An 11,910-nucleotide genomic window follows, 5' to 3' on the forward strand; every position below is an offset into this window, starting at 1 on the left:
GACACTAACATACATGGACATAGGACTATGCTAGGGATTAGATTGTGCACCCCTCTGAGGGACAGTTAAGTGACAAGAAAGAGGTCAGCTCTATATAAAAATACTAAATAATAATATAACTGGAAAAGTCTTAGGCCTCTTTTCCGCAGACAGTTGAAATGTGTACTTAACAAGCAGTTACCAGGCAACAGTGAACAGTTGTGAGAGTTTGAGAGGCATTTCACTGCTTCTCAACTGCCCATGCAAAAGAGGCCTTAAAGGGGAACTTCAGCCTAAACAAACAGTCAAAGTAGCCTGTCACGGACGGTTGCGGGGCCGCAGGCGTGTCCTGTAACCGCCCGTGAAGAAAAGCGATCGCACTCGATTCTCTGCATCGATTGCGCTTCAAATCGATACAATCTGGGTTGAGTGTGTAGGGGCAGCTGAAGTCTTCTCTCAGCAGAGAGATAGCACCAGCCCAACTGCTGGATGGCTCTTTTGATATGCTAATGAGCCTGGGCCCAGAGAGTCCCTGGCTTCAAGCTGTGCTGATGGCCCATCCATCAGGTATAGACCATGACAGAAGCAATCTAGTTGGGAGAAAAGCCAGACCCTCCGGCTCCCTCCCAGCAGGGGAGCTGACACCTAGCTAGCTGCCCCAAACTTCAAAGAGCCTTTGCCTGGGAATGACCTGCTATCAATCCCAAATGTAGATCATATTCCATAAACGGCTATATGTATCATATTTTCTGTGTTGCCAGGCTGGCAGACCCTCCAAACTAACAGAGTATGTAGGGCCCGGTCTGGCGTTGGTTCTGAGAACATTTCAGAACCTTCTGAGGTACAGACTGCCCGTTAGGCAGTTCAACAGTGCCCTAATGATACCACAGGGGTCCCACCCCTCATGTTTGGTATCAGGCTGCTGGGTACATCGAGGCAGACCTGAAAATATTAGTAAATCTGCCCTGACCTGTACGGTTCTGTGAGATAGAGCCCATATATGGTTAAGGCATGATTTCTGGTCCCCCAGGACAAGGGGAGGACTCATCTCATGTTCTAAGGGGGTGTGTGGGCCCGCCCTCACTCCCTCCTACTGAATCAGGGGCATAAGAATGGCAGAGGAGCCAAACTCAGTGTCCTCCACCCTGAAAACATCTTGAACTCATCGGTGCCAGCTTGAGGATATGCTGGCATCCACCTGGTCTGAACTCTGAACTTTGATTGAAACCCAGAACTCTGATTTTTCCCACAAAAAGGACATCTTTCCAGGAACTAAGTATTTTTCTCCCTTCTTTTATTTTTTATACTGGCTATTACTGTTTTAATAATTGTTGATTTTAATAATTGTCTGTATATATTATTTATATTGCGTGAATAAACGACTTTCTCCAAGTCATTCACTGTCCGCTACCCTGCTTATCAGCACACACAGAACTGATCCCGGGTCTCTGAAGATACGCTACTGTTTGTTTGTTGTTGGCTAGACAGAATACCGTGTGTTTAACCGTTTTATTCGCAGGACTAGTCAGTCAGTAAATCGGGTCCACTGGCCCATACCAGTGGTGGTGGCAGATACCGTGGAATCGTGTGTACGTTGTAATTACCCGTGTCTCACAGGCTCCCTTCTGGGTTGTCTACGGCTAATTCTTAACGGTTCCTGCGCATTGACTGCGACCAGAGTTCGCACGATCTGTGCGCTGGCACCATTTAGAAGGCTAAGTGCGGTCAGCCACTAGGGCTCCTGTGACAGTGTTAGGCAGCGGTTGGGACCTGTGTTGTGCTGAAAGTATCTAAGATAGCGCTAGCGCTATCAAGAAACGAACTAATTCGTTGGTGTAGCTGGAAGGCAATATATTTTTTATATATACAGAGAGACTGTGTAGCCAGTACCCCTCCCCAAAACTTTTATTTTATTTGGCATGGAAATGTCCGGGAACTACCAGAACATGTGCCTGTCGGACCTGCAAAATCTTTGCCAAGCGAGAGGCATTGACGTCGGCCGCAGGAAACAACAGGACCTGATAGCAGACTTGTCCAGATGGGATACCCAGCAACTGCGGGAGCCGGGAGTGTCCGCTGAAGTGGCTACCAGCCCATCTGACAATCGAGGGGAACCAGAGACTGAGACTCCTGACCGTACAGAGGTTGTGCATCCTGAGGGCCCTGCATCAACAGTTACGCAGGAGAATGTCAGTGTGGACCCCAATCCCAGAGTTCCTGAAGGTACTCGCCTGGAACCGGCCAGTACTGGACTGTCCGTTTGTACTGACCCGGTAATGCAGCAGGCATTACGAAAGCTGATGGAGACTGACCTGGAAAAGTACATGCAGTACATGGAAGCCCGCGAGGAGCGGGAACGCCAATCTGCAGAACGCAAGGCTGCTGCTGCTGCTGCAGAACGCCACGCGGAGAGGGATGCCGCTGAGCGAGAACGGGAGCGCCAACGACAGCATGAGCTAAACATGGCAAAAGTGCAACAGGCCAGCCGGAGTTCACCGCCCAGCCTCCCTGCTGAAGGAGCTGCACCAACCGTAAGTGCAAAATTTAAATTTGCTAATATTGAAAAAGACACAGACATTGACTTGTTTTTGCGGTCTGTTGAAAAAGCATGCCGTCAGTATCGTCTGTCCCAAGACCAGTGGGCCAGACATCTGACACCGTTGCTGCGCTACAAAGCGCTTGATGCCTTCGCAGAATTGCCTGCGGAGAAGGATAATGATTATGCTGCTATAAAAGACGCTATCATTACTAAGTACCAGCTGACGCCAGAAGCCTATCAGAAAAAGTTCAGGGCCTGGCAGAAAAAGTCTTCCGATTCGTACCGAGATGTGGTCAGCAGCTTGCTCACCACACTCCGCCAGTGGACTCTAGGCCTCACCAAAGGGTCTTATGGCGTCCTGGAGGACTTGATAGTCCTCGAACAATTTCTGAACATTTGCCCTGCTGATGTACGACAGTTTGTGTTAGAACGCAGGCCGGCTTCAGCCACTGTCGCTGCAGACCTTGCTGAGACTTTTGCAACTACCCGGGTGGCTGATACCCGCAGAACTGCCCCATCCAGCTGGAGAGGAGGTCAGCCCAATACCTCGGCAGACTCTCCTGCCCCTGTGAGCCGTCAGCCACAGAGGCCACCCAGCGCAGCTGCTGCACCCAGGCCTGCAGCCCCTGGAGAGGTCACCTGTCACTACTGCCGCCAGCCCGGACACATGAAATTCGACTGTCCGGAGCGGACACAGACACATGCAGCACCTGTACCTCACCCACAGCAGAGGCAACCTGCCAGCGAACCACAGCCTGGATCATCAGATTTTGTCCTGTTTGCCCGCGGAAAGGAAATCCGCGACCGAACCGACCAGCAGCAACTTGTTAGAGTGAACGGCAAAGTTGTCACCGGATGCCGAGACACCGGAACCGACATCACGTTAGTTCACTCACACCTTGTGCCAAAGGAGAGCATCAGCTCCAGCCGATCCCTTGCCCTTACTGGAGTAGAGGGCACCCTTTTTCACATAGCCCACGCAAGAGTGAAGCTGGATTGGGGAGTAGGAGGAATCCAAGAAAGGGTTGTTGGGGTTATGAAGGATCTCCCAGTCCCTGTGTTGCTGGGGACTGATTTGGGCAAGCTTGTGTCCTACTATGAACCTGCCACGACCGCCTTGTCGCTCACGGAAGGAGACGGACTCTCCACCCGCCACCAGGTACTTTATACACTTGGGGGAGCACCAGGGGGAGGTGGGTTGAGTGTGTCCAGTTCGAGGGTACCGGGTTCAATGGTGCCTGCTTCAGAGGCACCTGAGTTTGAGGTACGGACTGTCTGTTGTGATGATGCTGTAACTGTACCTGAGTTTCCTGTACAACCTGTCTGTAATGAAAAAATGTCTATACCTGTCAATGTCATTACTGCATGCAATGATGATTTGAGTAATGTCCGTCTGTGCCATTCTGACAGTGTACCTGTGCTAGCAGTACCGCGCAGCTGCACTGCTCAGAACCCGAGCTCAGAACAGGTGGAGGGGGTTCCGGCCTCCTCCTCTGACCGCAGGGATGAGACCTTTCAGCCGCTGGCCTCGTGTGACATGAGCCAGTTGGCTGAAACTGACAGCGCCGTATTCTCAGCCGCACTACAAAGTGACCCAAGCCTGGAGGTGCTCAGGCAGCAAGCCTCTGAGCCCCTCGCAGACGGGGCCGCTTCCAAGGTGTACTGGGAAGGTGGGAGACTGTACAGTGAGTCTGTACAGCCCCCTACAAGTAGATCCCATGCGAATACCAGATGGCTTGTGGTCCCGAGTGCGTTCAGGGGACATGTGCTGAAATCCGCACATGGTAATCCTCTGACAGGGCACTCAGGGGTCCGCAAGACACTTGCCGGTATTCGGAACCAGTTTTATTGGCCCCGGATGAACAGGGATGTAGCAAACTACTGCAGAGCATGTGCCGTCTGTCAGGAGCTGGGAAGGTCCAGGGATTCCCGCGGGGTTCCCTTAGGTCCACAGCCACTTAGCAGGGGAACCCTGCGTGGGCTGGCTGTTGACCTAACCAACTCACTGTCCGTTGTCAGCAGTCCCGGCAGACACCACGTCCGACTGCAGTGGCGCAAACGCCCTGTCCAGAACGGTCCACGTCGGGTCAACCCTGAGGGTAGCAGACCGCGACCGGCCCAGGGGAACCGAGCCACAGGCTCCAATAGGTTTTCCCTCCGCACCGGCAACCCGAGACCCGTCAGCCAGGTTGGCCAACACGCAGCGGGCAGCCGACCCCAGAACGCCAACGGGGAACTAGATCAGATCTCGCAGGTTAGCGGCAACGACACACATCTTGCTGATGCATGTCTATCTGCCTTCTCCCCAGGGGGGGCTGTCACGGACGTTTGCGGGGCCGCAGGCGCATCCTGTAACCGCCCGTGAAGAAAAGCGATCGCACTCGATTCTCTGCATCGATTGCGCTTCAAATCGATACAATCTGGGTTGAGTGTGTAGCGGCAGCTGAAGTCTTCTCTCAGCAGAGAGATAGCACCAGCCCAACTGCTGGATGGCTCTTTTGATATGCTAATGAGCCTGGGCCTAGAGAGTCTCTGGCTTCAAGCTGTGCTGATGGCCCATCCATCAGGTATAGACCATGACAGAAGCAATCTAGTTGGGAGAAAAGCCAGACCCTCCGGCTCCCTCCCAGCAGGGGAGCTGACACCTAGCTAGCTGCCCCAAACTTCAAAGAGCCTTTGCCTGGGAATGACCTGCTATCAATCCCAAATGTAGATCATATTCCATAAACGGCTATATGTATCATATTTTCTGTGTTACCAGGCTGGCAGACCCTCCAAACTAACAGAGCATGTAGGGCCCGGTCTGGCGTTGGTTTTGAGAACATTTTAGAACCTTCTGAGGTACAGACTGCCCGTTAGGCAGTTCAACAGTGCCCTAATGATACCACAGGGGTCCCACCCCTCATGTTTGGTATCAGGCTGCTGGGTACATCGAGGCAGACCTGAAAATATTAGTAAATCTGCCCTGACCTGTACGGTTCTGTGAGATAGAGCCCATATATGGTTAAGGCATGATTTCTGGTCCCCCAGGACAAGGGGAGGACTCATCTCATGTTCTAAGGGGGTGTGTGGGCCCACCCTCACTCCCTCCTACTGAATCAGGGGCATAAGAATGGCAGAGGAGCCAAACTCAGTGTCCTCCACCCTGAAAACATCTTGAACTCATCGGTGCCAGCTTGAGGATATGCTGGCATCCACCTGGTCTGAACTCTGAACTTTGATTGAAACCCAGAACTCTGATTTTTCCCACAAAAAGGACATCTTTCCAGGAACTAAGTATTTTTCTCCCTTTTATTTTTTATACTGGCTATTACTGTTTTAATAATTGTTGATTTTAATAATTGTCTGTATATATTAATTATTTATATTGCGTGAATAAACTACTTTCTCCAAGTCATTCACTGTCCGCTACCCTGCTTATCAGCACACACAGAACTGATCCCGGGTCTCTGAAGATACGCTACTGTTTGTTGTTGGCTAGACAGAATACCGTGTGTTTAACCATTTTATTCGCAGGACTAGTCAGTCAGTAAATCGGGTCCACTGGCCCATACCAGTGGTGGTGGCAGATACCGTGGAATCGTGTGTACGTTGTAATTACCCGTGTCTCACAGGCTCCCTTCTGGGTTGTCTGCGGCTAATTCTTAACGGTTCCTGCGCATTGACTGCGACCAGAGTTCACACGATCTGTGCGCTGGCACCGTTTAGAAGGCTAAGTGCGGTCAGCCACTAGGGCTCCTGTGACATAGCCCAAATTAAAAATACAAGATTTCAGAAATCAAAATATTTTCTAAATTATAATAAATCGCATCCTTTTTTCAACTGCATGATGACAAATATAAAATATTTTACATTTATTGGAGGAACCCCTCCCTTCCTTTCATATTGCTGGACTGAATCCAGCAGACTGGTGGAGGAGAAAAAACAAAACACAGGCTGCTACTGATGTCACAGGGGAGGTGATCTCAGCTTGTGTGAGATTTTACATAGATACCCCTGTGAGGGAGGGTAACAGATGACAAACACACCCATGATCTAAAACCTCCTACTAAGCTCAGAAGTAATGGCTGCCACTGTGTATAACCCTAGTTATGAAACGAGAAGGGTGAAAAGCATGCACTGAAATGCTCATAGGCTTGAAGGAGTGTTTATCTTTGTATGTGTCAGAGTGGTGCAACTAAATGTTTTGAATTTAAAAAAAATGTTTGGTTTGGGTCCGCTTTAAGTTACATTAGTTATGTTTATTAATATAGATAGGTAATATAATGGCTTACTCACCCTGCATTAAAAGAACAGGCAAAGGTTTGTGATTTCATGGGGGTAGCCATCTTTTTGGTTGAAAGGAGGTGACAGGGAGCATAAGACAGTTCCAACTGTCCTGATCACCCCTCCCAACTGCGCACGCTAGGCTTCAAATCTCACTTAAAAAAAAAAAAAAACGCACCAAAACAGCAGGAGAACATCAGAAATCCCATCATGCTTTGCACTGCATCAGGGGAGAAAATGAGGCTTGGGTAAGAAAAACAAAGCTCTGACACTGTGAAACTGTTAAAGAAAAACCAACCTTTACCTTTTTAGTGCTGCTGAGTAGATTTTTAGTCTGGAGGTTCACTTTAAGCAAGATCCATATCTCCATAGCATTGCACTACATCAAGGTGTACAACACCAGTGGTTTGATAAGTTCAGAATGTTTCCTATAATCTAATCAAAAAAATAGGTGGGAGAATCATCACTACCACCTAATCAATATGCAATCTGTAGATTGTAACCTCACAAGGGCAGGGCTCTCACCCTTTTGTGTCTTGCAATTTGTTAAACATTTTGTGCACCAGGTTGTATTAGTCCCTGTAATTACCAATTCTGTATTTTGTACCAATGACTATATCTGGTGTATACCATTGTCACTATTAGGTTTCTTACTTTGTACAGTACCACAGAATATGATGGCATGTTATACATCAATAATAATAAGGGTTTAGTGGATTATCACCTGCTGTACTAGCCATGGAAGAAGGATCCGCAAACCAGACTTGGCTGAGTGAAAAAATGCCTGTTCTTTATTAAATAATGTCACTAGGCTGTTCTAGATCTGGTGTGGCACTGGCTACCATAACCTGCTGATTGGAGCCAGGCTTTTGCTTAATCTTGAGCCAGATACACACATTCAATTTTGATTGACCAATTTTACCACTTTCATGTAGTATGAGAGCTTACCTACAGTCTGTTCATGTGATTAAAACAAAAGTTGGCTCTCATACGTCAAGGCGCTAAGTAAATAAAAAAATGGCTATTTCAATATTGGAAGTGTGTACGGACCCTTAGGCCACAGTGGGGCGTTGTAATGGAGGCATTTTAACAGAAAGTCACACTGCAATCGTAAGTCAATGCGACGTGCAGGGTGCATCTGGTGCAATGAGATCCAGAATAAAGTATCCCAATGCAGTGCGTGCATTACCGCATGTGTTAACAGTAGCAGTGAAGCATACTTTTCATTGAAGCAACACAATGAAGTCACAACGTGCAATGCAACTTTTCCCCTCCGTGGTGTTCCCATCTATAGGTAAAAACACAACTACCACTGTGAGCTTAGCCTGAATTACACATACAAAACACAGCCACTCCACAGCATTGCTAGGAAGCTGAAACAATGTTTATACACATAACCATGTTTTGTCCTTACAGTATACAAAAAAGGGGGGCACATTGCCTTTTTCCCATCAGCAAAAGATTAAATATGGGGGAGAGAAGAGTCACTGAAGAACAAACATTTGATTTTTATTAGATAATATTCTCTCATGTTGAAAAGCAACCCGTTCTAGTTGTGCATTTCTAGAACTTAAAATGTACTTGTGCCTTGTATAACCAAGTACTGGAGCATGCTGATGCGATTAGAGCAGAATGTCCAACCCACCATATGGCAAGCAATGCTGTTTCTGTAGGTATGATGGTCTTGTGTACTACAGATATTATTGCTGGGTTTGGATATTTCATCACTTGAGACACGTAAAGCCCACTGAAAAATTGACTGTTCAGTTGGGTTTATTTGGATTTTTTTTTAACCACTTGCCGACCGCACGCTTATACCGTGCGTCGGCAAAGTGGCAGCTGCAGGACCAGCGACGCAGTACTGCGTCGCCAGCTGCAGGCTGATTAATTAGGAAGCAGCCGCTCGCGCGAGCGGCTGCTTCCTGTCAAAACACGGCGGGGGGCTCCGTGGATAGCCTGCGGGCCGCCGATGGCGGCTCGCAGGCTAAATGTAAACACAAGCGGAAATAATCCGCTTTGTTTACATTGTACGGCGCTGCTGCGCAGCAGCGCCGCAAGGCAGATCGGCGATCCCCGGCCAATCAGCAGCCGGGGATCGCCGCCATGTGACAGGGGACGTCCCGTCACTGGCTGCACAGGACGGATAGCGTCCTGTGCAGCCTCAATCGCCGGGGGGGGGCCAGGTAGGAGAGGGAGGGGGAGGATTTCGCCGCGGAGGGGGGCTTTGAGGTGCCCCCCCCCGCAACACCCAGGCAGGCGAGATCAGACCCCCCCTGCACATCATCCCCATAGGGGGGAAAAAAAGGGGGCAATCTGATCTCTCTGCCTGCAACCTGATCTGTGCTGGGGGCTGCAGAGCCCACCCAGCACAGATCACTCAAAACAGCGCTGGTCCTTAAGGGGGGGGGGGGGGTAAAGGGTGGGTCATCAAGTGGTTAAAGAAAGTTGGTAGACACGGCTGTAAAAATGTAAGACTATGTGCACACAGATTTGTTTTTAGAGTTTATCAAAAAAGAAAATACATTTCTCCTTGTATTTGTCATGTGCATCATATGCAGCTTGAAACTTAACCAATCAGAATAACTTCCTGTCCATTTTTATTGGTCCAACTTTAACAAAGTGATGCCCACACAATGTCCATGAAAGAAAGTCTCTATTATGGACGTATCCAAAAATCACCACAGATCATACAACTGACATGTTTCAAACCAAACTGTCCTTAATCATAGCTATGACGAAACATGTCAGTTGTATGTGTGGTGATTCTGGGATACGTCCATAATAAAGAGACATCGTGCGGGCATCACTTTGTCGAGGTTTGCACTTGGATTGTCTGTCCTGGTACTGTCCTAATACAGAGTGAGCAGTTTTCAACAACTTCCATTTGTATCTTATTGGTCCAAGTTGCATATTTACATAAAATTTGACTGCAATGAGAAATTTGCATAGCCTACCTCTTGTTCCTCCCTATTCCTTTAGATCAGCGATCTGCAAACTTGGCTCTCCACCTGTTAAGGAACTAAAAGTCCCACAATGCAAGAGTGACAGTCACAGTCTTGATTCATAAAGACAAATGCATTGTGAGACTTGTAGTTCCTTAAAACAGTTGGAGAGCCAAGTTTGCAGATCAATGCTTTAGATTGTAAGCGCACAAGGGCAGGGCTCTCACCTTTTTGATTCTTGGAATTTGTTATACATTTTATTCATATTACTTTGGTCACTGCAATCACCAGTTCTGTATTTTGTCTATTGGTGCATATCATTGTCTGTATTATGTACCCCATGTTTGTTTACTTTGCTCAGCGCCACAGAATATATTGGTACTTTATAGATCTCACTGGTCATCCCTTGTATTTTTCTGTCTCCCCAAACGATCAAACATTGAGATGGGGAAGAGCAGGCGGTGTCCTACTGCAAGAACTACACTGGCAGCTGGTAGGGATGATCAGTGAGATGCAAATTTTTCCGAATATATGCACATTTTTATGTAAAAGTATGTAGTTTGGAAACGGACCAATGAATTTAAACTCAGGTTTAAATTAATGGTCCATTTTCAAGCTGCATATATTTGCATAAATTTGCATCAACTCAAACATTTGCATACCGGAGATCACCCCTTGCAGCTAGCCAATAGAAGTCATTTGGTGAAATCCTGAAGAGGTAAACTTTGTGCAACTTGTTAGAAGTGAATACTTTGTATACACACCATTTCCAAGTTTAGCAATACATCTTCAATCATTTTTTCCATTTGTTTGCGATGCATTTGATTAATTTATGGTCTAAAATAAAGTTTGTTTGCAACAACTCACAATTATTGGCATCTTATTAACCATTTTGAATTACTTCCCAATATCGTGAAATTAGGAAAATACATTCACTTTATTTTCCTGAATAGTTTCACCTTTTCACTGTTCTGTTTCTATAATCTTACAGACAGCTCCAGGTTGCAGGTAAAGTGCCAACCAGCTCACTTGTTTTACCAAATGCTCCATTCTTTGTGAATTGGCATTTAGGAGGCATTTACCGCAAGTCTGTAATTTACATCACTAGTCAGTAATTTTAGTTTCCCATGCGGTAACCGCCTTTGTGAATGGAGATTTATCACATTGTTAAACAAAATCAGCTGTTTTCTGCTTTACTGCATGCAGTAAGGCATTGTAAATGGAAGCCTATGTAGTGAATATAGGAGATACAGCGAGCAGGGTCTAGTTATCAGTCACATAGTCTGACAAGTTTCATCTTGCAACACCAAAGACACTTCTTCTGCCTATGAAGTGGTTTACCTGTCGAGCAAGTGGGCGGAGCTCCAAAATGAAAACTACTGTATGTTTATATGCAACATTACAGGTTTCTAACGAGTATTTAATAAGTCACTTCAGCACAATAAAAAACAGACCGCTACCAGTAATACATTTTCTTTAACATTAGCTTTTGAAGCCCATCATTGTACAAAGCATAAATGGCAATGATTATACTTTAGTGCCCAATTCATTGCGTACCTCGTTGAATATCTGATTAGCAGAACTTCAAACACAGCAGTCCCCCTCGTCCCATCTCTGAAATCACCAACCTAAGTAAAAAGTACAGATGGGTAACCAGAGCTTGCAGAACCGCTAATTCAGCCTCCTCACGCCGTACAACCCAATTAACTTGGCTGGCTCCTGGGTATAAAGTTATAGCTAGCTGAGACTTGCATTACGTTTTTTTCCCAATTACTCCTCTCGATAGCAACATTCCCAATGATTTGTCCTCCCGAGAACTTGTCTATTTGACACAGCCTGCCTAACAAGCGGTCTTTGGTTGCATCACCCACTGAAGTGGAGAACAAACGTCCTTATAAAAAAATTCAAGCTGTAATAATGTTATATTCAAATAGATTTGAGGTAAAAAGTGCTTTGCTGGACCTTTTAGGCCTCTTTCACAATGCGACGTTAAAGTAGCACGTTATAAAATTTTCCAACGCAGACTAACGCACAGCAATGCAAAGTCTGTGCGACATTTACAGTGCAAACGTTGTGTTTGTGTGTAACGTGTAGAGTTATTAGAAGGTGCTGCATGCTGTGCATTTAGCAATGAATCTGCTTTTTTTTTTTTTTTTTTAAATGCAACGCATGCGCCGTTTTCAT

This window comes from Hyperolius riggenbachi, chromosome 5, assembly GCF_040937935.1.
Source record: "Hyperolius riggenbachi isolate aHypRig1 chromosome 5, aHypRig1.pri, whole genome shotgun sequence".
NCBI classification, from domain to species: domain Eukaryota; kingdom Metazoa; phylum Chordata; class Amphibia; order Anura; family Hyperoliidae; genus Hyperolius; species Hyperolius riggenbachi.